The sequence below is a fragment of the Lissotriton helveticus genome, chromosome 8, assembly GCF_964261635.1.
Source record: "Lissotriton helveticus chromosome 8, aLisHel1.1, whole genome shotgun sequence".
Classification (NCBI taxonomy): Eukaryota; Metazoa; Chordata; class Amphibia; order Caudata; family Salamandridae; genus Lissotriton; species Lissotriton helveticus.
Window position 1 is genome coordinate 1,540,286,044 of NC_136069.1, and position 25,365 is coordinate 1,540,311,408.

Below are 25,365 nucleotides of genomic sequence, written 5' to 3' on the forward strand. Positions count from 1 at the left end.
GTTTCTCATATATTTCTGTTGTACAAAGTCTTGCTGATAAAGTGCAATCCTTACCAAATGAGCTTAGGACCCATGTAAGAGCTCATCTAGAAGAGTCATGCTCTTGTATTCCCTGGCCAGACAGGCCATGCAAATTTGGAAGAATGCCAAGCACCTGGTAGACAGCTGTACTCCAGCACACTTACAGCAATGTCCTCAGGGCTGTGATCAGGGGCTGCTTAGATTTGCGTATTCCACCCTATGTTGTGACATTGAGCTCCCTTGTTGAATTTGCTTTAGTCAGCCAAGATGTGGCTGTTGACTCAATTTCAAAGCAGCTTTGGGCCGTTCAAGTGGCTGGTGAATAGCACTTTCTCTTTGTACGCTTTAAAGGTCTAAAGAGTTCTTCATAGGTACTGCTCTGTATGGATTGTTCAAAGATCTGTTGGAAATGCTTATAATGGGATAAATAAATTGAGGGCATGCCTTTTCGGTACCAAACTTGCATGGCTGTCTGGCTTGTGGAAGGTGCTGAAAATGCAAGTCAGGATGGCCGAGTGGTCTAAGGCGCTGCGTTCAGGTCGCAGTCTCTTCTGGAGGCGTGGGTTCAAATCCCACTTCTGACAAACCTGTGTTTAATCTTCTTTTTTCTTGAGGGAGAAAATCAGATCATTTCCCTCACTTGGGCTTATATGGTTGTCTTTTTGGAAAAGTGCAGTGAGTTTTTTTCTTGCTATAGCCACTCATGGCCTAAGATGTGTGTTTTTTTGTTCACACTATCTTTCTCACTATGTAGATGAACAAGCAACTTGTGGTCAGGATGGCCGAGTGGTCTAAGGCACTGCATTAAAGCCGCAGTCTCTCCTGGAGGCGTGGGTTCGAATCCCACTTGTGACAAAACTTTAAGTCCATTTTGTCTCTGCGTTCCTTCAGAATCTCAGCTAAAAATTGGCAGTGCATATAATATCTGAATAAGTACCAAACTTCAGTTTCAACTGCAAATGAATTTGCCCAATTCTGTCTTCAAGCTCGTATAATATTCTTCTAGCACTAGTGGTGTTTTATGTGTTTTTTGGGGGGTGCCTAAAAAATCCCTTTTATTGAAGAAATGGCTTACATTCAGTCTTGTGATATTTTTGGTTTCCAATAAGTAGATTTTTAATTTTATGTAACCTCATTTTCTAATGATCCATTCAAGAGATGTTTCCACTATGAAATGAAGAGCAAGGGGAAAGAGCACAAATGATAGAGCCAGTGAGTGAGATGGGATGTTGAGGAAGGAGAGAATGAAACAAAGACAGAGTGAGTGAACGGCAGGTAGGCATAGAAGAGGAGACTAGAAGGGAAGGTGACTTGCTTTTCCCTGCTCTTGACCTCCCACCCATCTCAAACCAATCACAAACATACCTTCTATTCAACGTTGGTATGCAGAACTTCACTCCTCAGCCAGTGAGGGTGAGTCCCAAGCCAGGGGCTAGAGAGCAAAAGAATGGATGTGCTCAGACGTTCCTTGCTAGGGACAGTTGATCTGAAACAAGGCCTGCTCTCTTGTTTCCAGCAAGGAACTAGAAATTCTGCATGAATCTGCAAGGCACATTGACAGCATAAATTTGCATAAACTGCCCCACCTTCTGCCTTCCTACTTCCTGAGCAGTAGTTGTTTGTGTATAAAGAGAGAGGTCGCAGGCAAGGTAATTTTGTGAGTAGGATACAGAACCCTAAATAGCTGGTGAGAGGTATACGTTATTCTAAAAGCATAAAAACAGTACACCTGTGAAATGAAATGCTTTCATATGTGATCTTCTGTGTTTATTGTCCTGTGCAAAAATTTGCACCTTGTGTTTGAAGGTTGAAATTATTTCAAGCTTGCATGGACGCAGAAATTTCTGAGTGACTGTTATACATTTCTTAAGACTCTCCACTGTCAGGATGGCCGAGTGGTCTAAGGCGCTGTGTTTAGGCTGCAGTCTCCTCTGGAGGCGTGGGTTCGAATCCCACTTCTGACATGACTTTTGGAGATATAATCTTCTTCATCAGGATAACATCTGATGGAAGTTGCATCTGTTCGTCTTCACCTGGGACGTTATTCCGTCCTCGTCTAGTCAAGAGAGCTTGGGTTTCTCATATATTTCTGTTGTACAAAGTCTTGCTGATAAAGTGCAATCCTTACCAAATGAGCTTAGGACCCATGTAAGAGCTCATCTAGAAGAGTCATGCTCTTGTATTCCCTGGCCAGACAGGCCATGCAAATTTGGAAGAATGCCAAGCACCTGGTAGACAGCTGTACTCCAGCACACTTACAGCAATGTCCTCAGGGCTGTGATCAGGGGCTGCTTAGATTTGCGTATTCCACCCTATGTTGTGACATTGAGCTCCCTTGTTGAATTTGCTTTAGTCAGCCAAGATGTGGCTGTTGACTCAATTTCAAAGCAGCTTTGGGCCGTTCAAGTGGCTGGTGAATAGCACTTTCTCTTTGTACGCTTTAAAGGTCTAAAGAGTTCTTCATAGGTACTGCTCTGTATGGATTGTTCAAAGATCTGTTGGAAATGCTTATAATGGGATAAATAAATTGAGGGCATGCCTTTTCGGTACCAAACTTGCATGGCTGTCTGGCTTGTGGAAGGTGCTGCAAATGCAAGTCAGGATGGCCGAGTGGTCTAAGGCGCTGTGTTCAGGTCGCAGTCTCTTCTGGAGGCGTGGGTTCAAATCCCACTTCTGACAAACCTGTGTTTAATCTTCTTTTTTCTTGAGGGAGAAAATCAGATCATTTCCCTCACATGGGCTTATATGGTTGTCTTTTTGGAAAAGTGCAGTGAGTTTTTTTCTTGCTATAGCCACTTATGGCCTAAGATGTGTGTTTTTTTTGTTCACACTATCTTTCTCACTATGTATATGGACAAGCAACATGTGGTCAGGATGGCCGAGTGGTCTAAGGCGCTGCGTTAAGGCCGCAGTCTCTCCTGGAGGTGTGGGTTCGAATCCCACTTCTGACAAAACTTTAAGTCCATTTTGTCACTGCGTTCCTTCAGAATCTCAGCTAAAAATTGGCAGTGCATATAATATCTGAATAAGTACCAAACTTCAGTTTCAACTGCAAATCAATTTGCCCAATTCTGTCTTCAAGCTCGTATAATATTCTTCTAGCACTAGTGGTGTTTTATGTGTTTTTTGGGGGGTGCCTAAAAAATCCCTTTTATTGAAGAAATGGCTTACATTCAGTCTTGTGATATTTTTGGTTTCCAATAAGTAGGATTTTTAATTTTATGTAACCTCATTTTCTAATGATCCATTCAAGAGATGTTTCCACTATGAAATGAAGAGCAAGGGGAAAGAGCACAAATGATAGAGCCAGTGAGTGAGATGGGGTGTTGAGGAAGGAGAGAATGAAACAAAGACAGAGTGAGTGAACGGCAGGTAGGCATAGAAGAGGAGACTAGAAGGGAAGGTGACTTGCTTTTCCCTGCTCTTGACCTCCCACCCATCTCAAACCAATCACAAACATACCTTCTATTCAACGTTGGTATGCAGAACTTCACTTCTCAGCCAGTGAGGGTGAGTCCCAAGCCAGGGGCTAGAGAGCAAAAGAATGGATGTGCTCAGACGTTCCTTGCTAGGGACAGTTGATCTGAAACAAGGCCTGCTCTCTTGTTTCCAGCAAGGAACTAGAAATTCTGCATGAATCTGCAAGGCACATTGACAGCATAAATTTGCATAAACTGCCCCACCTTCTGCCTTCCTACTTCCTGAGCAGTAGTTGTTTGTGTATAAAGAGAGAGGTCGCAGGCAAGGTAATTTTGTGAGTAGGATACAGAACCCTAAATAGCTGGTGAGAGGTATAAGTTATTCTAAAAGCATAAAAACAGTACACCTGTGAAATGAAATGCTTTCATATGTGATCTTCTGTGTTTATTGTCCTGTGCAAAAAGTTGCACCTTGTGTTTGAAGGTTGAAATTATTTCAAGCTTGCATGGACGCAGAAATTTCTGAGTGACTTTTATACATTTCTTAGGACTCTCCACTGTCAGGATGGCCGAGTGGTCTAAGGCGCTGTGTTTAGGCCGCAGTCTCCTCTGGAGGCGTGGGTTCGAATCCCACTTCTGACATGACTTTTGGAGATATAATCTTCTTCATCAGGATAACATCTGATGGAAGTTGCATCTGTTCGTCTAAACCTGGGACGTTATTCCGTCCTCGTCTAGTCAAGAGAGCTTGGGTTTCTCATATATTTCTGTTGTACAAAGTCTTGCTGATAAAGTGCAATCCTTACCAAATGAGCTTAGGACCCATGTAAGAGCTCATCTAGAAGAGTCATGCTCTTGTATTCCCTGGCCAGACAGGCCATTTAAATTTGGAAGAATGCCAAGCACCTGGTAGACAGCTGTACTCCAGCACACTTACAGCAATGTCCTCAGGGCTGTGATCAGGGGCTGCTTAGATTTGCGTATTCCACCCTATGTTGTGACATTGAGCTCCCTTGTTGAATTTGCTTTAGTCAGCCAAGATGTGGCTGTTGACTCAATTTCAAAGCAGCTTTGGGCCGTTCAAGTGGCTGGTGAATAGCACTTTCTCTTTGTACGCTTTAAAGGTCTAAAGAGTTCTTCATAGGTACTGCTCTGTATGGATTGTTCAAAGATCTGTTGGAAATGCTTATAATGGGATAAATAAATTGAGGGCATGCCTTTTCGGTACCAAACTTGCATGGCTGTCTGGCTTGTGGAAGGTGCTGCAAACGCAAGTCAGGATGGCCGAGTGGTCTAAGGCGCTGCGTTCAGGTCGCAGTCTCTTCTGGAGGCGTGGGTTCAAATCCCACTTCTGACAAACCTGTGTTTAATCTTCTTTTTTCTTGAGGTAGAAAATCAGATCATTTCCCTCACATGGGCTTATATGGTTGTCTTTTTGGAAAAGTGCAGTGAGTTTTTTTCTTGCTATAGCCACTTATGGCCTAAGATGTGTGTTTTTTTTGTTCACACTATCTTTCTCACTATGTAGATGGACAAGCAACATGTGGTCAGGATGGCCGAGTGGTCTAAGGCGCTGCGTTAAGGCCGCAGTCTCTCCTGGAGGCGTGGGTTCGAATCCCACTTCTGACAAAACTTTAAGTCCATTTTGTCACTGCGTTCCTTCAGAATCTCAGCTAAAAATTGGCAGTGCATATAATATCTGAATAAGTACCAAACTTCAGTTTCAACTGCAAATGAATTTGCCCAATTCTGTCTTCAAGCTCGTATAATATTCTTCTAGCACTAGTGGTGTTTTATGTGTTTTTTGGGGGGTGCCTAAAAAATCCCTTTTATTGAAGAAATGGCTTACATTCAGTCTTGTGATATTTTTGGTTTCCAATAAGTAGATTTTTAATTTTCTGTAACCTCATTTTCTAATGATCCATTCAAGAGATGTTTCCACTATGAAATGAAGAACAAGGGGAAAGAGCACAAATGATAGAGCCAGTGAGTGAGATGGGGTGTTGAGGAAGGAGAGAATGAAACAAAGACAGAGTGAGTGAACGGCAGATAGGCATAGAAGAGGAGACTAGACGTGAAGGTGACTTGATTTTCCCTGCTCTTGACCTCCCACCCATCTCAAACCAATCACAAACATACCTTCTATGCAACATTGGTATGCAGAACTTCACTCCTCAGCCAGTGAGGGTGAGTCCCAAGCCAGGGGCTAGAGAGCAAAAGAATGGATGTGCTCAGACGTTCCTTGCTAGGGACAGTTGATCTGAAACAAGGCCTGCTCTCTTGTTTCCAGCAAGGATCTAGAAATTCTGCATGAATCTGCAAGGCACATTGACAGCATAAATTTGCATAAACTGCCCCACCTTCTGCCTTCCTACTTCCTGAGCAATAGTTGTTTGTGTATAAAGAGAGAGGTCGCAGGCAAGATAATTTTGTGAGTAGGATACAGAACCCTAAATAGCTGGTGAGAGGTATAAGTTATTCTAAAAGCATAAAAACAGTACACCTGTGAAATGAAATGCTTTCATATGTGATCTTCTGTGTTTATTGTCCTGTGCAAAAAGTTGCACCTTGTGTTTGAAGGTTGAAATTATTTCAAGCTTGCATGGTCGCAGAAATTTCTGAGTGACTTTTATACATTTCTTAGGACTCTTCACTGTCAGGATGGCCGAGTGGTCTAAGGCGCTGTGTTTAGGCCGCAGTCTCCTCTGGAGGCGTGGGTTCGAATCCCACTTCTGACATGACTTTTGGAGATATAATCTTCTTCATCTGGATAACATCTGATGGAAGTTGCATCTGTTCGTCTTCACCTGGGACGTTATTCCGTCCTCGTCTAGTCAAGAGAGCTTTGGTTTCTCATATATTTCTGTTGTAAAAAGTCTTGCTGATAAAGTGCAATCCTTACCAAATGAGCTTAGGACCCATGTAAGAGCTCATCTAGAAGAGTCATGCTCTTGTATTCCCTGGCCAGACAGGCCATGCAAATTTGGAAGAATGCCAAGCACCTGGTAGACAGCTGTACTCCAGCACACTTACAGCAATGTCCTCAGGGCTGTGATCAGGGGCTGCTTAGATTTGCGTATTCCACCCTATGTTGTGACATTGAGCTCCCTTGTTGAATTTGCTTTAGTCAGCCAAGATGTGGCATTTGACTCAATTTCAAAGCAGCTTTGGGCCGTTCAAGTGGCTGGTGAATAGCACTTTCTCTTTGTACGCTTTAAAGGTCTAAAGAGTTCTTCATAGGTACTGCTCTGTATGGATTGTTCAAAGATCTGTTAGAAATGCATATAATGGGATAAATAAATTGAGGGCATGCCTTTTCGGTACCAAACTTGCATGGCTGTCTGGCTTGTGGAAGGTGCTGCAAATGCAAGTCAGGATGGCCGAGTGGTCTAAGGCGCTGCGTTCAGGTCGCAGTCTCTTATGGAGGCGTGGGTTCAAATCCCACTTCTGACAAACCTGTGTTTAATCTTCTTTTTTCTTGAGGGAGAAAATCAGATCATTTCCCTCACATGGGCTTATATGGTTGTCTTTTTGGAAAAGTGCAGTGAGTTTTTTTCTTGCTATAGCCACTTATGGCCTAAGATGTGTGTTTTTTTTGTTCACACTATCTTTCTCACTATGTATATGGACAATCAACATGTGGTCAGGATGGCCGAGTGGTCTAAGGCGCTGCGTTAAGGCCGCAGTCTCGCCTGGAGGTGTGGGTTCGAATCCCACTTCTGACAAAACTTTAAGTCCATTTTGTCACTGCGTTCCTTCAGAATCTCAGCTAAAAATTGGCAGTGCATATAATATCTGAATAAGTACCAAACTTCAGTTTCAACTGCAAATCAATTTGCCCAATTCTGTCTTCAAGCTCGTATAATATTCTTCTAGCACTAGTGGTGTTTTATGTGTTTTTTGGGGGGTGCCTAAAAAATCCCTTTTATTGAAGAAATGGCTTACATTCAGTCTTGTGATATTTTTGGTTTCCAATAAGTAGGATTTTTAATTTTATGTAACCTCATTTTCTAATGATCCATTCAAGAGATGTTTCCACTATGAAATGAAGAGCAAGGGGAAAGAGCACAAATGATAGAGCCAGTGAGTGAGATGGGGTGTTGAGGAAGGAGAGAATGAAACAAAGACAGAGTGAGTGAACGGCAGGTAGGCATAGAAGAGGAGACTAGAAGGGAAGGTGACTTGCTTTTCCCTGCTCTTGACCTCCCACCCATCTCAAACCAATCACAAACATACCTTCTATTCAACGTTGGTATGCAGAACTTCACTTCTCAGCCAGTGAGGGTGAGTCCCAAGCCAGGGGCTAGAGAGCAAAAGAATGGATGTGCTCAGACGTTCCTTGCTAGGGACAGTTGATCTGAAACAAGGCCTGCTCTCTTGTTTCCAGCAAGGAACTAGAAATTCTGCATGAATCTGCAAGGCACATTGACAGCATAAATTTGCATAAACTGCCCCACCTTCTGCCTTCCTACTTCCTGAGCAGTAGTTGTTTGTGTATAAAGAGAGAGGTCGCAGGCAAGGTAATTTTGTGAGTAGGATACAGAACCCTAAATAGCTGGTGAGAGGTATAAGTTATTCTAAAAGCATAAAAACAGTACACCTGTGAAATGAAATGCTTTCATATGTGATCTTCTGTGTTTATTGTCCTGTGCAAAAAGTTGCACCTTGTGTTTGAAGGTTGAAATTATTTCAAGCTTGCATGGACGCAGAAATTTCTGAGTGACTTTTATACATTTCTTAGGACTCTCCACTGTCAGGATGGCCGAGTGGTCTAAGGCGCTGTGTTTAGGCCGCAGTCTCCTCTGGAGGCGTGGGTTCGAATCCCACTTCTGACATGACTTTTGGAGATATAATCTTCTTCATCAGGATAACATCTGATGGAAGTTGCATCTGTTCGTCTAAACCTGGGACGTTATTCCGTCCTCGTCTAGTCAAGAGAGCTTGGGTTTCTCATATATTTCTGTTGTACAAAGTCTTGCTGATAAAGTGCAATCCTTACCAAATGAGCTTAGGACCCATGTAAGAGCTCATCTAGAAGAGTCATGCTCTTGTATTCCCTGGCCAGACAGGCCATGCAAATTTGGAAGAATGCCAAGCACCTGGTAGACAGCTGTACTCCAGCACACTTACAGCAATGTCCTCAGGGCTGTGATCAGGGGCTGCTTAGATTTGCGTATTCCACCCTATGTTGTGACATTGAGCTCCCTTGTTGAATTTGCTTTAGTCAGCCAAGATGTGGCTGTTGACTCAATTTCAAAGCAGCTTTGGGCCGTTCAAGTGGCTGGTGAATAGCACTTTCTCTTTGTACGCTTTAAAGGTCTAAAGAGTTCTTCATAGGTACTGCTCTGTATGGATTGTTCAAAGATCTGTTGGAAATGCTTATAATGGGATAAATAAATTGAGGGCATGCCTTTTCGGTACCAAACTTGCATGGCTGTCTGGCTTGTGGAAGGTGCTGCAAACGCAAGTCAGGATGGCCGAGTGGTCTAAGGCGCTGCGTTCAGGTCGCAGTCTCTTCTGGAGGCGTGGGTTCAAATCCCACTTCTGACAAACCTGTGTTTAATCTTCTTTTTTCTTGAGGTAGAAAATCAGATCATTTCCCTCACATGGGCTTATATGGTTGTCTTTTTGGAAAAGTGCAGTGAGTTTTTTTCTTGCTATAGCCACTTATGGCCTAAGATGTGTGTTTTTTTTGTTCACACTATCTTTCTCACTATGTAGATGGACAAGCAACATGTGGTCAGGATGGCCGAGTGGTCTAAGGCGCTGCGTTAAGGCCGCAGTCTCTCCTGGAGGCGTGGGTTCGAATCCCACTTCAGACAAAACTTTAAGTCCATTTTGTCACTGCGTTCCTTCAGAATCTCAGCTAAAAATTGGCAGTGCATATAATATCTGAATAAGTACCAAACTTCAGTTTCAACTGCAAATGAATTTGCCCAATTCTGTCTTCAAGCTCGTATAATATTCTTCTAGCACTAGTGGTGTTTTATGTGTTTTTTGGGGGGTGCCTAAAAAATCCCTTTTATTGAAGAAATGGCTTACATTCAGTCTTGTGATATTTTTGGTTTCCAATAAGTAGATTTTTAATTTTCTGTAACCTCATTTTCTAATGATCCATTCAAGAGATGTTTCCACTATGAAATGAAGAACAAGGGGAAAGAGCACAAATGATAGAGCCAGTGAGTGAGATGGGGTGTTGAGGAAGGAGAGAATGAAACAAAGACAGAGTGAGTGAACGGCAGATAGGCATAGAAGAGGAGACTAGACGTGAAGGTGACTTGATTTTCCCTGCTCTTGACCTCCCACCCATCTCAAACCAATCACAAACATACCTTCTATGCAACATTGGTATGCAGAACTTCACTCCTCAGCCAGTGAGGGTGAGTCCCAAGCCAGGGGCTAGAGAGCAAAAGAATGGATGTGCTCAGACGTTCCTTGCTAGGGACAGTTGATCTGAAACAAGGCCTGCTCTCTTGTTTCCAGCAAGGATCTAGAAATTCTGCATGAATCTGCAAGGCACATTGACAGCATAAATTTGCATAAACTGCCCCACCTTCTGCCTTCCTACTTCCTGAGCAATAGTTGTTTGTGTATAAAGAGAGAGGTCGCAGGCAAGATAATTTTGTGAGTAGGATACAGAACCCTAAATAGCTGGTGAGAGGTATAAGTTATTCTAAAAGCATAAAAACAGTACACCTGTGAAATGAAATGCTTTCATATGTGATCTTCTGTGTTTATTGTCCTGTGCAAAAAGTTGCACCTTGTGTTTGAAGGTTGAAATTATTTCAAGCTTGCATGGTCGCAGAAATTTCTGAGTGACTTTTATACATTTCTTAGGACTCTTCACTGTCAGGATGGCCGAGTGGTCTAAGGCGCTGTGTTTAGGCCGCAGTCTCCTCTGGAGGCGTGGGTTCGAATCCCACTTCTGACATGACTTTTGGAGATATAATCTTCTTCATCTGGATAACATCTGATGGAAGTTGCATCTGTTCGTCTTCACCTGGGACGTTATTCCGTCCTCGTCTAGTCAAGAGAGCTTTGGTTTCTCATATATTTCTGTTGTAAAAAGTCTTGCTGATAAAGTGCAATCCTTACCAAATGAGCTTAGGACCCATGTAAGAGCTCATCTAGAAGAGTCATGCTCTTGTATTCCCTGGCCAGACAGGCCATGCAAATTTGGAAGAATGCCAAGCACCTGGTAGACAGCTGTACTCCAGCACACTTACAGCAATGTCCTCAGGGCTGTGATCAGGGGCTGCTTAGATTTGCGTATTCCACCCTATGTTGTGACATTGAGCTCCCTTGTTGAATTTGCTTTAGTCAGCCAAGATGTGGCATTTGACTCAATTTCAAAGCAGCTTTGGGCCGTTCAAGTGGCTGGTGAATAGCACTTTCTCTTTGTACGCTTTAAAGGTCTAAAGAGTTCTTCATAGGTACTGCTCTGTATGGATTGTTCAAAGATCTGTTGGAAATGCTTATAATGGGATAAATACATTGAGTGCATGCCTTTTCGGTACCAAACTTGCATGGCTGTCTGGCTTGTGGAAGGTGCTGCAAATGCAAGTCAGGATGGCCGAGTGGTCTAAGGCGCTGCGTTCAGGTCGCAGTCTCTTCTGGAGGCGTGGGTTCAAATCCCACCTCTGACAAACCTGTGTTTAATCTTCTTTTTTCTTGAGGGAGAAAATCAGATCATTTCCCTCACATGGGCGTATATGGTTGTCTTTTTGGAAAAGTGCAGTGAATTTTTTTCTTGCTATAGCCACTCATGGCCTAAGATGTGTGTTTTTTTTGTTCACACTATCTTTCTCACTATGTAGATGAACAAGCAACATGTGGTCAGGATGGCCGAGTGGTCTAAGGCGCTGCGTTAAGGCCGCAGTCTCTCCTGGAGGCGTGGGTTCGAATCCCACTTCTGACAAAACTTTAAGTCCATTTTGTCTCTGCGTTCCTTCAGAATCTCAGCTAAAAATTGGCAGTGCATATAATATCTGAATAAGTACCAAACTTCAGTTTCAACTGCAAATGAATTTGCCCAATTCTGTCTTCAAGCTCGTATAATATTCTTCTAGCACTAGTGGTGTTTTATGTGTTTTTTGTGGGGTGCCTAAAAAATCCCTTTTATTGAAGAAATGGCTTACATTCAGTCTTGTGATATTTTTGGTTTCCAATAAGTAGATTTTTAATTTTATGTAACCTTATTTTCTAATGATCCATTCAAGAGATGTTTCCACTATGAAATGAAGAGCAAGGGGAAAGAGCACAAATGATAGAGCCAGTGAGTCAGATGGGGTGTTGAGGAAGGAGAGAATGAAACAAAGACAGAGTGAGTGAACGGCAGGTAGGCATAGAAGAGGAGACTAGAAGTGAAGGTGACTTGCTTTTCCCTGCTCTTGACCTCCCACCCATCTCAAACCAATCACAAACATACCTTCTATGTAACGTTGGTATGCAGAACTTCACTCCTCAGCCAGTGAGGGTGAGTCCCAAGCCAGGGGCTAGAGAGCAAAAGAATGGATGTGCTCAGACGTTCCTTGCTAGGGACAGTTGATCTGAAACAAGGCCTGCTCTCTTGTTTCCAGCAAGGATCTAGAAATTCTGCATGAATCTGCAAGGCACATTGACAGCATAAATTTCCATAAACTGCCCCACCTTCTGCCTTCCTACTTCCTGAGCAGTAGTTGTTTGTGTATAAAGAGAGAGGTCGCAGGCAAGGTAATTTTGTGAGTAGGATACAGAACCCTAAATAGCTGTTGAGAGGTATAAGTTATTCTAAAAGCATAAAAACAGTACACCTGTGAAATGAAATGCTTTCATATGTGATCTTCTGTGTTTATTGTCCTGTGTAAAAAGTTGCACCTTGTGTTTGAAGGTTGAAATTATTTCAAGCTTGCCTGGTCGCAGAAATTTCTGAGTGACTTTTATACATTTCTTAGGACTCTTCACTGTCAGGATGGCCGAGTGGTCTAAGGCGCTGTGTTTAGGCCGCAGTCTCCTCTGGAGGTGTGGGTTCGAATCCCACTTCTGACATGACTTTTGGAGATATAATCTTCTTCATCTGGATAACATCTGATGGAAGTTGCATCTGTTCGTCTTCACCTGGGACGTTATTCCGTCCTCGTCTAGTCAAGAGAGCTTTGGTTTCTCATATATTTCTGTTGTACAAAGTCTTGCTGATAAAGTGCAATCCTTACCAAATGAGCTTAGGACCCATGTAAGAGCTCATCTAGAAGAGTCCTGCTCTTGTATTCCCTGGCCAGACAGGCCATGCAAATTTGGAAGAATGCCAAGCACCTGGTAGACAGCTGTACTCCAGCACACTTACAGCAATGTCCTCAGGGCTGTGATCAGGGGCTGCTTAGATTTGCGTATTCCACCCTATGTTGTGAGATTGAGCTCCCTTGTTGAATTTGCTTTAGTCAGCCAAGATGTGGCTGTTGACTCAATTTCAAAGCAGCTTTGGGCCGTTCAAGTGGCTGGTGAATAGCACTTTCTCTTTGTACGCTTTAAAGGTCTAAAGAGTTCTTCATAGGTACTGCTCTGTATGGATTGTTCAAAGATCTGTTGGAAATGCTTATAATGGGATAAATAAATTGAGGGCATGCCTTTTCGGTACCAAACTTGCATGGCTGTCTGGCTTGTGGAAGGTGCTGAAAATGCAAGTCAGGATGGCCGAGTGGTCTAAGGCGCTGCGTTCAGGTCGCAGTCTCTTCTGGAGGCGTGGGTTCAAATCCCACTTCTGACAAACCTGTGTTTAATCTTCTTTTTTCTTGAGGGAGAAAATCAGATCATTTCCCTCACATGGGCTTATATGGTTGTCTTTTTGGAAAAGTGCAGTGAGTTTTTTTCTTGCTATAGCCACTCATGGCCTAAGATGTGTGTTTTTTTTGTTCACACTATCTTTCTCACTATGTAGATGAACAAGCAACTTGTGGTCAGGATGGCCGAGTGGTCTAAGGCACTGCATTAAGGCCGGAGTCTCTCCTGGAGGCGTGGGTTCGAATCCCACTTCTGACAAAACTTTAAGTCCATTTTGTCACTGCGTTCCTTCAGAATCTCAGCTAAAAATTGGCAGTGCATATAATATCTGAATAAGTACCAAACTTCAGTTTCAACTGCAAATGAATTTGCCCAATTCTGTCTTCAAGCTCGTATAATATTCTTCTAGCACTAGTGGTGTTTTATGTGTTTTTTGTGGGGTGCCTAAAAAATCCCTTTTATTGAAGAAATGGATTACATTCAGTCTTGTGATATTTTTGGTTTCCAATAAGTAGATTTTTAATTTTATGTAACCTCATTTTCTAATGATCCATTCAAGAGATGTTTCCACTATGAAATGAAGAGCAAGGGGAAAGAGCACAAATGATAGAGCCAGTGAGTCAGATGGGGTGTTGAGGAAGGAGAGAATGAAACAAAGACAGAGTGAGTGAACGGCAGGTAGGCATAGAAGAGGAGACTAGAAGTGAAGGTGACTTGCTTTTCCCTGCTCTTGACCTCCCACCCATCTCAAACCAATCACAAACATACCTTCTATGTAACGTTGGTATGCAGAACTTCACTCCTCAGCCAGTGAGGGTGAGTCCCAAGCCAGGGGCTAGAGAGCAAAAGAATGGATGTGCTCAGACGTTCCTTGCTAGGGACAGTTGATCTGAAACAAGGCCTGCTCTCTTGTTTCCAGCAAGGATCTAGAAATTCTGCATGAATCTGCAAGGCACATTGACAGCATAAATTTCCATAAACTGCCCCACCTTCTGCCTTCCTACTTCCTGAGCAGTAGTTGTTTGTGTATAAAGAGAGAGGTCGCAGGCAAGGTAATTTTGTGAGTAGGATACAGAACCCTAAATAGCTGTTGAGAGGTATAAGTTATTCTAAAAGCATAAAAACAGTACACCTGTGAAATGAAATGCTTTCATATGTGATCTTCTGTGTTTATTGTCCTGTGCAAAAAGTTGCACCTTGTGTTTGAAGGTTGAAATTATTTCAAGCTTGCATGGTCGCAGAAATTTCTGAGTGACTTTTATACATTTCTTAGGACTCTTCACTGTCAGGATGGCCGAGTGGTCTAAGGCGCTGTGTTTAGGCCGCAGTCTCCTCTGGAGGCGTGGGTTTGAATCCCACTTCTGACATGACTTTCGGAGATATAATCTTCTTCATCTGGATAACATCTGATGGAAGTTGCATCTGTTCGTCTTCACCTGGGACGTTATTCCGTCCTCGTCTAGTCAAGAGAGCTTTGGTTTCTCATATATTTCTGTTGTAAAAAGTCTTGCTGATAAAGTGCAATCCTTACCAAATGAGCTTAGGACCCATGTAAGAGCTCATCTAGAAGAGTCATGCTCTTGTATTCCCTGGCCAGACAGGCCATGCAAATTTGGAAGAATGCCAAGCACCTGGTAGACAGCTGTACTCCAGCACACTTACAGCAATGTCCTCAGGGCTGTGATCAGGGGCTGCTTAGATTTGCGTATTCCACCCTATGTTGTGACATTGAGCTCCCTTGTTGAATTTGCTTTAGTCAGCCAAGATGTGGCATTTGACTCAATTTCAAAGCAGCTTTGGGCCGTTCAAGTGGCTGGTGAATAGCACTTTCTCTTTGTACGCTTTAAAGGTCTAAAGAGTTCTTCATAGGTACTGCTCTGTATGGATTGTTCAAAGATCTGTTGGAAATGCTTATAATGGGATAAATAAATTGAGGGCATGCCTTTTCGGTACCAAACTTGCATGGCTGTCTGGCTTGTGGAAGGTGCTGAAAATGCAAGTCAGGATGGCCGAGTGGTCTAAGGCGCTGTGTTCAGGTCGCAGTCTCTTCTGGAGGCGTGGGTTCAAATCCCACTTCTGACAAACTTGTGTTTAATCTTCTTTTTTCTTGAGGGAGAAAATCAGATCATTTCCCTCACATGGGCTTATATGGTTGTCTTTTTGGAAAAGTGCAGTGAGTTTTTTTCTTGCTATAGCCACTCATGGCCTAAGATGTGTGTTTTTTTTGTTCACACTATCTTTCTCACTATGTAGATGAACAAGCAACTTGTGGTCAGGATGGCCGAGTGGTCTAAGGCACTGCATTAAGGCCACAGTCTCTCCTGGAGGCGTGGGTTCGAATCCCACTTCTGACAAAACTTTAAGTCCATTTTGTCTCTGCGTTCCTTCAGAATCTCAGCTAAAAATTGGCAGTGCATATAATATCTGAATAAGTACCAAACTTCAGTTTCAACTGCAAATGAATTTGCCCAATTCTGTCTTCAAGCTCGTATAATATTCTTCTAGCACTAGTGGTGTTTTATGTGTTTTTTGGGGGGTGCCTAAAAAATCCCTTTTATTGAAGAAATGGCTTACATTCAGTCTTGTGATATTTTTGGTTTCCAATAAGTAGATTTTTAATTTTATGTAACCTTATTTTCTAATGATCCATTCAAGAGATGTTTCCACTATGAAATGAAGAGCAAGGGGAAAGAGCACAAATGATAGAGCCAGTGAGTCAGATGGGGTGTTGAGGAAGGAGAGAATGAAACAAAGACAGAGTGAGTGAACGGCAGGTAGGCATAGAAGAGGAGACTAGAAGTGAAGGTGACTTGCTTTTCCCTGCTCTTGACCTCCCACCCATCTCAAACCAATCACAAACATACCTTCTATGTAACGTTGGTATGCAGAACTTCACTCCTCAGCCAGTGAGGGTGAGTCCCAAGCCAGGGGCTAGAGAGCAAAAGAATGGATGTGCTCAGACGTTCCTTGCTAGGGACAGTTGATCTGAAACAAGGCCTGCTCTCTTGTTTCCAGCAAGGAACTAGAAATTCTGCATGAATCTGCAAGGCACATTGACAGCATAAATTTGCATAAACTGCCCCACCTTCTGCCTTCCTACTTCCTGAGCAGTAGTTGTTTGTGTATAAAGAGAGAGGTCGCAGGCAAGGTAATTTTGTGAGTAGGATACAGAACCCTAAATAGCTGGTGAGAGGTATAAGTTATTCTAAAAGCATAAAAACAGTACACCTGTGAAATGAAATGCTTTCATATGTGATCTTCTGTGTTTATTGTCCTGTGCAAAAAGTTGCACCTTGTGTTTGAAGGTTGAAATTATTTCAAGCTTGCATGGTCGCAGAAATTTCTGAGTGACTTTTATACATTTCTTAGGACTCTTCACTGTCAGGATGGCCGAGTGGTCTAAGGCGCTGTGTTTAGGCCGCAGTCTCCTCTGGAGGCGTGGGTTCGAATCCCACTTCTGACATGACTTTTGGAGATATAATCTTCTTCATCTGGATAACATCTGATGGAAGTTGCATCTGTTCGTCTTCACCTGGGACGTTATTCCGTCCTCGTCTAGTCAAGAGAGCTTTGGTTTCTCATATATTTCTGTTGTAAAAAGTCTTGCTGATAAAGTGCAATCCTTACCAAATGAGCTTAGGACCCATGTAAGAGCTCATCTAGAAGAGTCATGCTCTTGTATTCCCTGGGCAGACAGGCCATGCAAATTTGGAAGAATGCCAAGCACCTGGTAGACAGCTGTACTCCAGCACACTTACAGCAATGTCCTCAGGGCTGTGATCAGGGGCTGCTTAGATTTGCGTATTCCACCCTATGTTGTGACATTGAGCTCCCTTGTTGAATTTGCTTTAGTCAGCCAAGATGTGGCATTTGACTCAATTTCAAAGCAGCTTTGGGCCGTTCAAGTGGCTGGTGAATAGCACTTTCTCTTTGTACGCTTTAAAGGTCTAAAGAGTTCTTCATAGGTACTGCTCTGTATGGATTGTTCAAAGATCTGTTGGAAATGCTTATAATGGGATAAATAAATTGAGGGCATGCCTTTTCGGTACCAAACTTGCATGGCTGTCTGGCTTGTGGAAGGTGCTGCAAATGCAAGTCAGGATGGCCGAGTGGTCTAAGGCGCTGCGTTCAGGTCGCAGTCTCTTCTGGAGGCGTGGGTTCAAATCCCACCTCTGACAAACCTGTGTTTAATTTTTTTTTTCTTGAGGGCGAAAATCAGATCATTTCCCTCACATGGGCGTATATGGTTGTCTTTTTGGAAAAGTGCAGTGAATTTTTTTCTTGCTATAGCCACTCATGGCCTAAGATGTGTGTTTTTTTTGTTCACACTATCTTTCTCACTATGTAGATGAACAAGCAACATGTGGTCAGGATGGCCGAGTGGTCTAAGGCGCTGCGTTAAGGCCGCAGTCTCTCCTGGAGGCGTGGGTTCGAATCCCACTTCTGACAAAACTTTAAGTCCATTTTGTCTCTGCGTTCCTTCAGAATCTCAGCTAAAAATTGGCAGTGCATATAATATCTGAATAAGTACCAAACTTCAGTTTCAACTGCAAATGAATTTGCCCAATTCTGTCTTCAAGCTCGTATAATATTCTTCTAGCACTAGTGGTGTTTTATGTGTTTTTTGTGGGGTGCCTAAAAAATCCCTTTTATTGAAGAAATGGCTTACATTCAGTCTTGTGATATTTTTGGTTTCCAATAAGTAGATTTTTAATTTTATGTAACCTTATTTTCTAATGATCCATTCAAGAGATGTTTCCACTATGAAATGAAGAGCAAGGGGAAAGAGCACAAATGATAGAGCCAGTGAGTCAGATGGGGTGTTGAGGAAGGAGAGAATGAAACAAAGACAGAGTGAGTGAACGGCAGGTAGGCATAGAAGAGGAGACTAGAAGTGAAGGTGACTTGCTTTTCCCTGCTCTTGACCTCCCACCCATCTCAAACCAATCACAAACATACCTTCTATGTAACGTTGGTATGCAGAACTTCACTCCTCAGCCAGTGAGGGTGAGTCCCAAGCCAGGGGCTAGAGAGCAAAAGAATGGATGTGCTCAGACGTTCCTTGCTAGGGACAGTTGATCTGAAACAAGGCCTGCTCTCTTGTTTCCAGCAAGGATCTAGAAATTCTGCATGAATCTGCAAGGCACATTAACAGCATAAATTTCCATAAACTGCCCCACCTTCTGCCTTCCTACTTCCTGAGCAGTAGTTGTTTGTGTATAAAGAGAGAGGTCGCAGGCAAGGTAATTTTGTGAGTAGGATACAGAACCCTAAATAGCTGTTGAGAGGTATAAGTTATTCTAAAAGCATAAAAACAGTACACCTGTGAAATGAAATGCTTTCATATGTGATCTTCTGTGTTTATTGTCCTGTGTAAAAAGTTGCACCTTGTGTTTGAAGGTTGAAATTATTTCAAGCTTGCATGGTCGCAGAAATTTCTGAGTGACTTTTATACATTTCTTAGGACTTTTCACTGTCAGGATGGCCGAGTGGTCTAAGGCGCTGTGTTTAGGCCGCAGTCTCCTCTGGAGGCGTGGGTTCGAATCCCACTTCTGACATGACTTTTGGAGATATAATCTTCTTCATCTGGATAACATCTGATGGAAGTTGCATCTGTTTGTCTTCACCTGGGACGTTATTCCGTCCTCGTCTAGTCAAGAGAGCTTTGGTTTCTCATATATTTCTGTTGTACAAAGTCTTGCTGATAAAGTGCAATCCTTACCAAATGAGCTTAGGACCCATGTAAGAGCTCATCTAGAAGAGTCATGCTCTTGTATTCCCTGGCCAGACAGGCCATGCAAATTTGGAAGAATGCCAAGCACCTGGTAGACAGCTGTACTCCAGCACACTTACAGCAATGTCCTCAGGGCTGTGATCAGGGGCTGCTTAGATTTGCGTATTCCACCCTATGTTGTGACATTGAGCTCCCTTGTTGAATTTGCTTTAGTCAGCCAAGATGTGGCTGTTGACTCAATTTCAAAGCAGCTTTGGGCCGTTCAAGTGGCTGGTGAATAGCACTTTCTCTTTGTACGCTTTAAAGGTCTAAAGAGTTCTTCATAGGTACTGCTCTGTATGGATTGTTCAAAGATCTGTTGGAAATGCTTATAATGGGATAAATAAATTGAGGGCATGCCTTTTCGGTACCATACTTGCATGGCTGTCTGGCTTGTGGAAGGTGCTGAAAATGCAAGTCAGGATGGCCGAGTGGTCTAAGGCGCTGTGTTCAGGTCGCAGTCTCTTCTGGAGGCGTGGGTTCAAATCCCACTTCTGACAAACCTGTGTTTAATCTTCTTTTTTCTTGAGGGAGAAAATCAGATCATTTCCCTCACATGGGCTTATATGGTTGTCTTTTTGGAAAAGTGCAGTGAGTTTTTTTCTTGCTATAGCCACTCATGGCCTAAGATGTGTGTTTTTTTTGTTCACACTATCTTTCTCACTATGTAGATGAACAAGCAACTTGTGGTCAGGATGGCCGAGTGGTCTAAGGCACTGCATTAAGGCCGCAGTCTCTCCTGCAGGCGTGGGTTCGAATCCCACTTCTGACAAAACTTTAAGTCCATTTTGTCACTGCGTTCCTTCAGAATCTCAGCTAAAAATTGGCAGTGCATATAATATCTGAATAAGTACCAAACTTCAGTTTCAACTGCAAATGAATTTGCCCAATTCTGTCTTCAAGCTCGTATAATATTCTTCTAGCACTAGTGGTGTTTTATGTGTTTTTTGGGGGGTGCCTAAAAAATCCCTTTTATTGAAGAAATGGATTACATTCAGTCTTGTGATATTTTTGGTTTCCAATAAGTAGATTTTTAATTTTATGTAACCTCATTTTCTAATGATCCATTCAAGAGATGTTTCCACTATGAAATGAAGAGCAAGGGGAAAGAGCACAAATGATAGAGCCAGTGAGTGAGATGGGGTGTTGAGGAAGGAGAGAATGAAACAAAGACAGAGTGAGTGAACGGCAGGTAGGCATAGAAGAGGAGACTAGAAGGGAAGGTGACTTGCTTTTCCCTGCTCTTGACCTCCCACCCATCTCAAACCAATCACAAACATACCTTCTATTCAACGTTGGTATGCAGAACTTCACTCCTCAGCCAGTGAGGGTGAGTCCCAAGCCAGGGGCTAGAGAGCAAAAGAATGGATGTGCTCAGACGTTCCTTGCTAGGGACAGTTGATCTGAAACAAGGCCTGCTCTCTTGTTTCCAGCAAGGATCTAGAAATTCTGCATGAATCTGCAAGGCACATTGACAGCATAAATTTCCATAAACTGCCCCACCTTCTGCCTTCCTACTTCCTGAGCAGTAGTTGTTTGTGTATAAAGAGAGAGGTCGCAGGCAAGGTAATTTTGTGAGTAGGATACAGAACCCTAAATATCTGTTGAGAGGTATAAGTTATTCTAAAAGCATAAAAACAGTACACCTGTGAAATGAAATGCTTTCATATGTGATCTTCTGTGTTTATTGTCCTGTGTAGAAAGTTGCACCTTGTGTTTGAAGGTTGAAATTATTTCAAGCTTGCATGGTCGCAGAAATTTCTGAGTGACTTTTATACATTTCTTAGGACTCTTCACTGTCAGGATGGCCGAGTGGTCTAAGGCGCTGTGTTTAGGCCGCAGTCTCCTCTGGAGGTGTGGGTTCGAATCCCACTTCTGACATGACTTTTGGAGATATAATCTTCTTCATCTGGATAACATCTGATGGAAGTTGCATCTGTTCGTCTTCACCTGGGACGTTATTCCGTCCTCGTCTAGTCAAGAGAGCTTTGGTTTCTCATATATTTCTGTTGTACAAAGTCTTGCTGATAAAGTGCAATCCTTACCAAATGAGCTTAGGACCCATGTAAGAGCTCATCTAGAAGAGTCATGCTCTTGTATTCCCTGGCCAGACAGGCCATGCAAATTTGGAAGAATGCCAAGCACCTGGTAGACAGCTGTACTCCAGCACACTTACAGCAATGTCCTCAGGGCTGTGATCAGGGGCTGCTTAGATTTGCGTATTCCACCCTATGTTGTGAGATTGAGCTCCCTTGTTGAATTTGCTTTAGTCAGCCAAGATGTGGCTGTTGACTCAATTTCAAAGCAGCTTTGGGCCGTTCAAGTGGCTGGTGAATAGCACTTTCTCTTTGTACGCTTTAAAGGTCTAAAGAGTTCTTCATAGGTACTGCTCTGTATGGATTGTTCAAAGATCTGTTGGAAATGCTTATAATGGGATAAATAAATTGAGGGCATGCCTTTTCGGTACCAAACTTGCATGGCTGTCTGGCTTGTGGAAGGTGCTGAAAATGCAAGTCAGGATGGCCGAGTGGTCTAAGGCGCTGCGTTCAGGTCGCAGTCTCTTCTGGAGGCGTGGGTTCAAATCCCACTTCTGACAAACCTGTGTTTAATCTTCTTTTTTCTTGAGGGAGAAAATCAGATCATTTCCCTCACATGGGCTTATATGGTTGTCTTTTTGGAAAAGTGCAGTGAGTTTTTTTCTTGCTATAGCCACTCATGGCCTAAGATGTGTGTTTTTTTTGTTCACACTATCTTTCTCACTATGTAGATGAACAAGCAACTTGTGGTCAGGATGGCCGAGTGGTCTAAGGCACTGCATTAAGGCCGGAGTCTCTCCTGGAGGCGTGGGTTCGAATACCACTTCTGACAAAACTTTAAGTCCATTTTGTCACTGCGTTCCTTCAGAATCTCAGCTAAAAATTGGCAGTGCATATAATATCTGAATAAGTACCAAACTTCAGTTTCAACTGCAAATGAATTTGCCCAATTCTGTCTTCAAGCTCGTATAATATTCTTCTAGCACTAGTGGTGTTTTATGTGTTTTTTGGGGGGTGCCTAAAAAATCCCTTTTATTGAAGAAATGGATTACATTCAGTCGTGTGATATTTTTGGTTTCCAATAAGTAGATTTTTAATTTTATGTAACCTCATTTTCTAATGATCCATTCAAGAGATGTTTCCACTATGAAATGAAGAGCAAGGGGAAAGAGCACAAATGATAGAGCCAGTGAGTGAGATGGGGTGTTGAGGAAGGAGAGAATGAAACAAAGACAGAGTGAGTGAACGGCAGGTAGGCATAGAAGAGGAGACTAGAAGGGAAGGTGACTTGCTTTTCCCTGCTCTTGACCTCCCACCCATCTCAAACCAATCACAAACATACCTTCTATTCAACGTTGGTATGCAGAACTTCACTTCTCAGCCAGTGAGGGTGAGTCCCAAGCCAGGGGCTAGAGAGCAAAAGAATGGATGTGCTCAGACGTTCCTTGCTAGGGACAGTTGATCTGAAACAAGGCCTGCTCTCTTGTTTCCAGCAAGGAACTAGAAATTCTGCATGAATCTGCAAGGCACATTGACAGCATAAATTTGCATAAACTGCCCCACCTTCTGCCTTCCTACTTCCTGAGCAGTAGTTGTTTGTGTATAAAGAGAGAGGTCGCAGGCAAGGTAATTTTGTGAGTAGGATACAGAACCCTAAATAGCTGGTGAGAGGTATAAGTTATTCTAAAAGCATAAAAACAGTACACCTGTGAAATGAAATGCTTTCATATGTGATCTTCTGTGTTTATTGTCCTGTGCAAAAAGTTGCACCTTGTGTTTGAAGGTTGAAATTATTTCAAGCTTGCATGGACGCAGAAATTTCTGAGTGACTTTTATACATTTCTTAGGACTCTTCACTGTCAGGATGGCCGAGTGGTCTAAGGCGCTGTGTTTAGGCCGCAGTCTCCTCTGGAGGCATGGGTTCGAATCCCACTTCTGACATGACTTTTGGAGATATAATCTTCTTCATCAGGATAACATCTGATGGAAGTTGCATCTGTTCGTCTAAACCTGGGACGTTATTCCGTCCTCGTCTAGTCAAGAGAGCTTGGGTTTCTCATATATTTCTGTTGTACAAAGTCTTGCTGATAAAGTGCAATCCTTACCAAATGAGCTTAGGACCCATGTAAGAGCTCATCTAGAAGAGTCATGCTCTTGTATTCCCTGGCCAGACAGGCCATGCAAATTTGGAAGAATGCCAAGCACCTGGTAGACAGCTGTACTCCAGCACACTTACAGCAATGTCCTCAGGGCTGTGATCAGGGGCTGCTTAGATTTGCGTATTCCACCCTATGTTGTGACATTGAGCTCCCTTGTTGAATTTGCTTTAGTCAGCCAAGATGTGGCTGTTGACTCAATTTCAAAGCAGCTTTGGGCCGTTCAAGTGGCTGGTGAATAGCACTTTCTCTTTGTACGCTTTAAAGGTCTAAAGAGTTCTTCATAGGTACTGCTCTGTATGGATTGTTCAAAGATCTGTTGGAAATGCTTATAATGGGATAAATAAATTGAGGGCATGCCTTTTCGGTACCAAACTTGCATGGCTGTCTGGCTTGTGGAAGGTGCTGCAAACGCAAGTCAGGATGGCCGAGTGGTCTAAGGCGCTGCGTTCAGGTCGCAGTCTCTTCTGGAGGCGTGGGTTCAAATCCCACTTCTGACAAACCTGTGTTTAATCTTCTTTTTTCTTGAGGGAGAAAATCAGATCATTTCCCTCACATGGGCTTATATGGTTGTCTTTTTGGAAAAGTGCAGTGAGTTTTTTTCTTGCTATAGCCACTTATGGCCTAAGATGTGTGTTTTTTTTGTTCACACTATCTTTCTCACTATGTAGATGGACAAGCAACATGTGGTCAGGATGGCCGAGTGGTCTAAGGCGCTGCGTTAAGGCCGCAGTCTCTCCTGGAGGCGTGGGTTCAAATCCCACTTCTGACAAAACTTTAAGTCCATTTTGTCTCTGCGTTCCTTCAGAATCTCAGCTAAAAATTGGCAGTGCATATAATATCTGAATAAGTACCAAACTTCAGTTTCAACTGCAAATGAATTTGCCCAATTCTGTCTTCAAGCTCGTATAATATTCTTCTAGCACTAGTGGTGTTTTATGTGTTTTTTGGGGGGTGCCTAAAAAATCCCTTTTATTGAAGAAATGACTTACATTCAGTCTTGTGATATTTTTGGTTTCCAATAAGTAGATTTTTAATTTTATGTAACCTTATTTTCTAATGATCCATTCAAGAGATGTTTCCACTATGAAATGAAGAGCAAGGGGAAAGAGCACAAATGATAGAGCCAGTGAGTGAGATGGGGTGTTGAGGAAGGAGAGAATGAAACAAAGACAGAGTGAGTGAACGGCAAGGAGGCATAGAAGAGGAGACTAGAAGGGAAGGTGACTTGCTTTTCCCTGCTCTTGACCTCCCACCCATCTCAAACCAATCACAAACATACCTTCTATTCAACGTTGGTATGCAGAACTTCACTCCTCAGCCAGTGAGGGTGAGTCCCAAGCCAGGGGCTAGAGAGCAAAAGAATGGATGTGCTCAGACGTTCCTTGCTAGGGACAGTTGATCTGAAACAAGGCCTGCTCTCTTGTTTCCAGCAAGGATCTAGAAATTCTGCATGAATCTGCAAGGCACATTGACAGCATAAATTTCCATAAACTACCCCACCTTCTGCCTTCCTACTTCCTGAGCAGTAGTTGTTTGTGTATAAAGAGAGAGGTCGCAGGCAAGGTAATTTTGTGAGTAGGATACAGAACCCTAAATAGCTGTTGAGAGGTATAAGTTATTCTAAAAGCATAAAAACAGTACACCTGTGAAATGAAATGCTTTCATATGTGATCTTCTGTGTTTATTGTCCTGTGTAAAAAGTTGCACCTTGTGTTTGAAGGTTGAAATTATTTCAAGCTTGCATGGTCGCAGAAATTTCTGAGTGACTTTTATACATTTCTTAGGACTCTTCACTGTCAGGATGGCCGAGTGGTCTAAGGCGCTGTGTTTAGTGCGCAGTCTCCTCTGGAGGTGTGGGTTCGAATCCCACTTCTGACATGACTTTTGGAGATATAATCTTCTTCATCTGGATAACATCTGATGGAAGTTGCATCTGTTCGTCTTCACCTGGGACGTTATTCCGTCCTCGTCTAGTCAAGAGAGCTTTGGTTTCTCATATATTTCTGTTGTACAAAGTCTTGCTGATAAAGTGCAATCCTTACCAAATGAGCTTAGGACCCATGTAAGAGCTCATCTAGAAGAGTCATGCTCTTGTATTCCCTGGCCAGACAGGCCATGCAAATTTGGAAGAATGCCAAGCACCTGGTAGACAGCTGTACTCCAGCACACTTACAGCAATGTCCTCAGGGCTGTGATCAGGG

The 25,365-nt window shown here is 42.9% G+C and overlaps 33 non-coding genes across 33 annotated transcripts; all 33 read left to right on the forward strand.

Moving 5' to 3' along the window:
- Nucleotides 1-522: 522 nt before the first annotated feature.
- Nucleotides 523-605, forward strand: TRNAL-CAG (transfer RNA leucine (anticodon CAG)). The gene has a single exon. It is a non-coding gene; the product is annotated as a tRNA-Leu (tRNA).
- Nucleotides 606-793: 188 nt separating this feature from the next.
- On the forward strand, nucleotides 794-876 carry TRNAF-AAA (transfer RNA phenylalanine (anticodon AAA)). The gene has a single exon. It is a non-coding gene; the product is annotated as a tRNA-Phe (tRNA).
- Nucleotides 877-1,902: 1,026 nt separating this feature from the next.
- On the forward strand, nucleotides 1,903-1,985 carry TRNAL-UAG (transfer RNA leucine (anticodon UAG)). Its single transcript has one exon. It is a non-coding gene; the product is annotated as a tRNA-Leu (tRNA).
- A 632-nt stretch (nucleotides 1,986-2,617) lies between these two features.
- Nucleotides 2,618-2,700, forward strand: TRNAL-CAG (transfer RNA leucine (anticodon CAG)). The gene has a single exon. It is a non-coding gene; the product is annotated as a tRNA-Leu (tRNA).
- Nucleotides 2,701-2,889: 189 nt separating this feature from the next.
- TRNAL-AAG (transfer RNA leucine (anticodon AAG)) lies at nucleotides 2,890-2,972 on the forward strand. The gene has a single exon. It is a non-coding gene; the product is annotated as a tRNA-Leu (tRNA).
- A 1,027-nt stretch (nucleotides 2,973-3,999) lies between these two features.
- Nucleotides 4,000-4,082, forward strand: TRNAL-UAG (transfer RNA leucine (anticodon UAG)). Its single transcript has one exon. It is a non-coding gene; the product is annotated as a tRNA-Leu (tRNA).
- Nucleotides 4,083-4,714: 632 nt separating this feature from the next.
- TRNAL-CAG (transfer RNA leucine (anticodon CAG)) lies at nucleotides 4,715-4,797 on the forward strand. The gene has a single exon. It is a non-coding gene; the product is annotated as a tRNA-Leu (tRNA).
- A 189-nt stretch (nucleotides 4,798-4,986) lies between these two features.
- On the forward strand, nucleotides 4,987-5,069 carry TRNAL-AAG (transfer RNA leucine (anticodon AAG)). The gene has a single exon. It is a non-coding gene; the product is annotated as a tRNA-Leu (tRNA).
- A 1,026-nt stretch (nucleotides 5,070-6,095) lies between these two features.
- Nucleotides 6,096-6,178, forward strand: TRNAL-UAG (transfer RNA leucine (anticodon UAG)). Its single transcript has one exon. It is a non-coding gene; the product is annotated as a tRNA-Leu (tRNA).
- A 632-nt stretch (nucleotides 6,179-6,810) lies between these two features.
- On the forward strand, nucleotides 6,811-6,893 carry TRNAL-CAG (transfer RNA leucine (anticodon CAG)). The gene has a single exon. It is a non-coding gene; the product is annotated as a tRNA-Leu (tRNA).
- Nucleotides 6,894-7,082: 189 nt separating this feature from the next.
- TRNAL-AAG (transfer RNA leucine (anticodon AAG)) lies at nucleotides 7,083-7,165 on the forward strand. The gene has a single exon. It is a non-coding gene; the product is annotated as a tRNA-Leu (tRNA).
- Nucleotides 7,166-8,192: 1,027 nt separating this feature from the next.
- On the forward strand, nucleotides 8,193-8,275 carry TRNAL-UAG (transfer RNA leucine (anticodon UAG)). The gene has a single exon. It is a non-coding gene; the product is annotated as a tRNA-Leu (tRNA).
- Nucleotides 8,276-8,907: 632 nt separating this feature from the next.
- On the forward strand, nucleotides 8,908-8,990 carry TRNAL-CAG (transfer RNA leucine (anticodon CAG)). The gene has a single exon. It is a non-coding gene; the product is annotated as a tRNA-Leu (tRNA).
- A 189-nt stretch (nucleotides 8,991-9,179) lies between these two features.
- TRNAL-AAG (transfer RNA leucine (anticodon AAG)) lies at nucleotides 9,180-9,262 on the forward strand. Its single transcript has one exon. It is a non-coding gene; the product is annotated as a tRNA-Leu (tRNA).
- A 1,026-nt stretch (nucleotides 9,263-10,288) lies between these two features.
- Nucleotides 10,289-10,371, forward strand: TRNAL-UAG (transfer RNA leucine (anticodon UAG)). The gene has a single exon. It is a non-coding gene; the product is annotated as a tRNA-Leu (tRNA).
- Nucleotides 10,372-11,003: 632 nt separating this feature from the next.
- Nucleotides 11,004-11,086, forward strand: TRNAL-CAG (transfer RNA leucine (anticodon CAG)). Its single transcript has one exon. It is a non-coding gene; the product is annotated as a tRNA-Leu (tRNA).
- A 189-nt stretch (nucleotides 11,087-11,275) lies between these two features.
- On the forward strand, nucleotides 11,276-11,358 carry TRNAL-AAG (transfer RNA leucine (anticodon AAG)). Its single transcript has one exon. It is a non-coding gene; the product is annotated as a tRNA-Leu (tRNA).
- Nucleotides 11,359-12,384: 1,026 nt separating this feature from the next.
- TRNAL-UAG (transfer RNA leucine (anticodon UAG)) lies at nucleotides 12,385-12,467 on the forward strand. The gene has a single exon. It is a non-coding gene; the product is annotated as a tRNA-Leu (tRNA).
- Nucleotides 12,468-13,099: 632 nt separating this feature from the next.
- On the forward strand, nucleotides 13,100-13,182 carry TRNAL-CAG (transfer RNA leucine (anticodon CAG)). Its single transcript has one exon. It is a non-coding gene; the product is annotated as a tRNA-Leu (tRNA).
- Nucleotides 13,183-14,480: 1,298 nt separating this feature from the next.
- On the forward strand, nucleotides 14,481-14,563 carry TRNAL-UAG (transfer RNA leucine (anticodon UAG)). The gene has a single exon. It is a non-coding gene; the product is annotated as a tRNA-Leu (tRNA).
- Nucleotides 14,564-15,195: 632 nt separating this feature from the next.
- TRNAL-CAG (transfer RNA leucine (anticodon CAG)) lies at nucleotides 15,196-15,278 on the forward strand. Its single transcript has one exon. It is a non-coding gene; the product is annotated as a tRNA-Leu (tRNA).
- A 1,298-nt stretch (nucleotides 15,279-16,576) lies between these two features.
- TRNAL-UAG (transfer RNA leucine (anticodon UAG)) lies at nucleotides 16,577-16,659 on the forward strand. Its single transcript has one exon. It is a non-coding gene; the product is annotated as a tRNA-Leu (tRNA).
- A 632-nt stretch (nucleotides 16,660-17,291) lies between these two features.
- Nucleotides 17,292-17,374, forward strand: TRNAL-CAG (transfer RNA leucine (anticodon CAG)). Its single transcript has one exon. It is a non-coding gene; the product is annotated as a tRNA-Leu (tRNA).
- A 188-nt stretch (nucleotides 17,375-17,562) lies between these two features.
- TRNAL-AAG (transfer RNA leucine (anticodon AAG)) lies at nucleotides 17,563-17,645 on the forward strand. The gene has a single exon. It is a non-coding gene; the product is annotated as a tRNA-Leu (tRNA).
- Nucleotides 17,646-18,671: 1,026 nt separating this feature from the next.
- TRNAL-UAG (transfer RNA leucine (anticodon UAG)) lies at nucleotides 18,672-18,754 on the forward strand. The gene has a single exon. It is a non-coding gene; the product is annotated as a tRNA-Leu (tRNA).
- A 632-nt stretch (nucleotides 18,755-19,386) lies between these two features.
- On the forward strand, nucleotides 19,387-19,469 carry TRNAL-CAG (transfer RNA leucine (anticodon CAG)). The gene has a single exon. It is a non-coding gene; the product is annotated as a tRNA-Leu (tRNA).
- Nucleotides 19,470-19,658: 189 nt separating this feature from the next.
- Nucleotides 19,659-19,741, forward strand: TRNAL-AAG (transfer RNA leucine (anticodon AAG)). The gene has a single exon. It is a non-coding gene; the product is annotated as a tRNA-Leu (tRNA).
- A 1,026-nt stretch (nucleotides 19,742-20,767) lies between these two features.
- Nucleotides 20,768-20,850, forward strand: TRNAL-UAG (transfer RNA leucine (anticodon UAG)). Its single transcript has one exon. It is a non-coding gene; the product is annotated as a tRNA-Leu (tRNA).
- A 632-nt stretch (nucleotides 20,851-21,482) lies between these two features.
- TRNAL-CAG (transfer RNA leucine (anticodon CAG)) lies at nucleotides 21,483-21,565 on the forward strand. The gene has a single exon. It is a non-coding gene; the product is annotated as a tRNA-Leu (tRNA).
- Nucleotides 21,566-22,863: 1,298 nt separating this feature from the next.
- On the forward strand, nucleotides 22,864-22,946 carry TRNAL-UAG (transfer RNA leucine (anticodon UAG)). The gene has a single exon. It is a non-coding gene; the product is annotated as a tRNA-Leu (tRNA).
- A 632-nt stretch (nucleotides 22,947-23,578) lies between these two features.
- Nucleotides 23,579-23,661, forward strand: TRNAL-CAG (transfer RNA leucine (anticodon CAG)). The gene has a single exon. It is a non-coding gene; the product is annotated as a tRNA-Leu (tRNA).
- Nucleotides 23,662-23,850: 189 nt separating this feature from the next.
- TRNAL-AAG (transfer RNA leucine (anticodon AAG)) lies at nucleotides 23,851-23,933 on the forward strand. Its single transcript has one exon. It is a non-coding gene; the product is annotated as a tRNA-Leu (tRNA).
- Nucleotides 23,934-24,959: 1,026 nt separating this feature from the next.
- On the forward strand, nucleotides 24,960-25,042 carry TRNAL-UAG (transfer RNA leucine (anticodon UAG)). The gene has a single exon. It is a non-coding gene; the product is annotated as a tRNA-Leu (tRNA).
- Nucleotides 25,043-25,365: the final 323 nt, after the last annotated feature.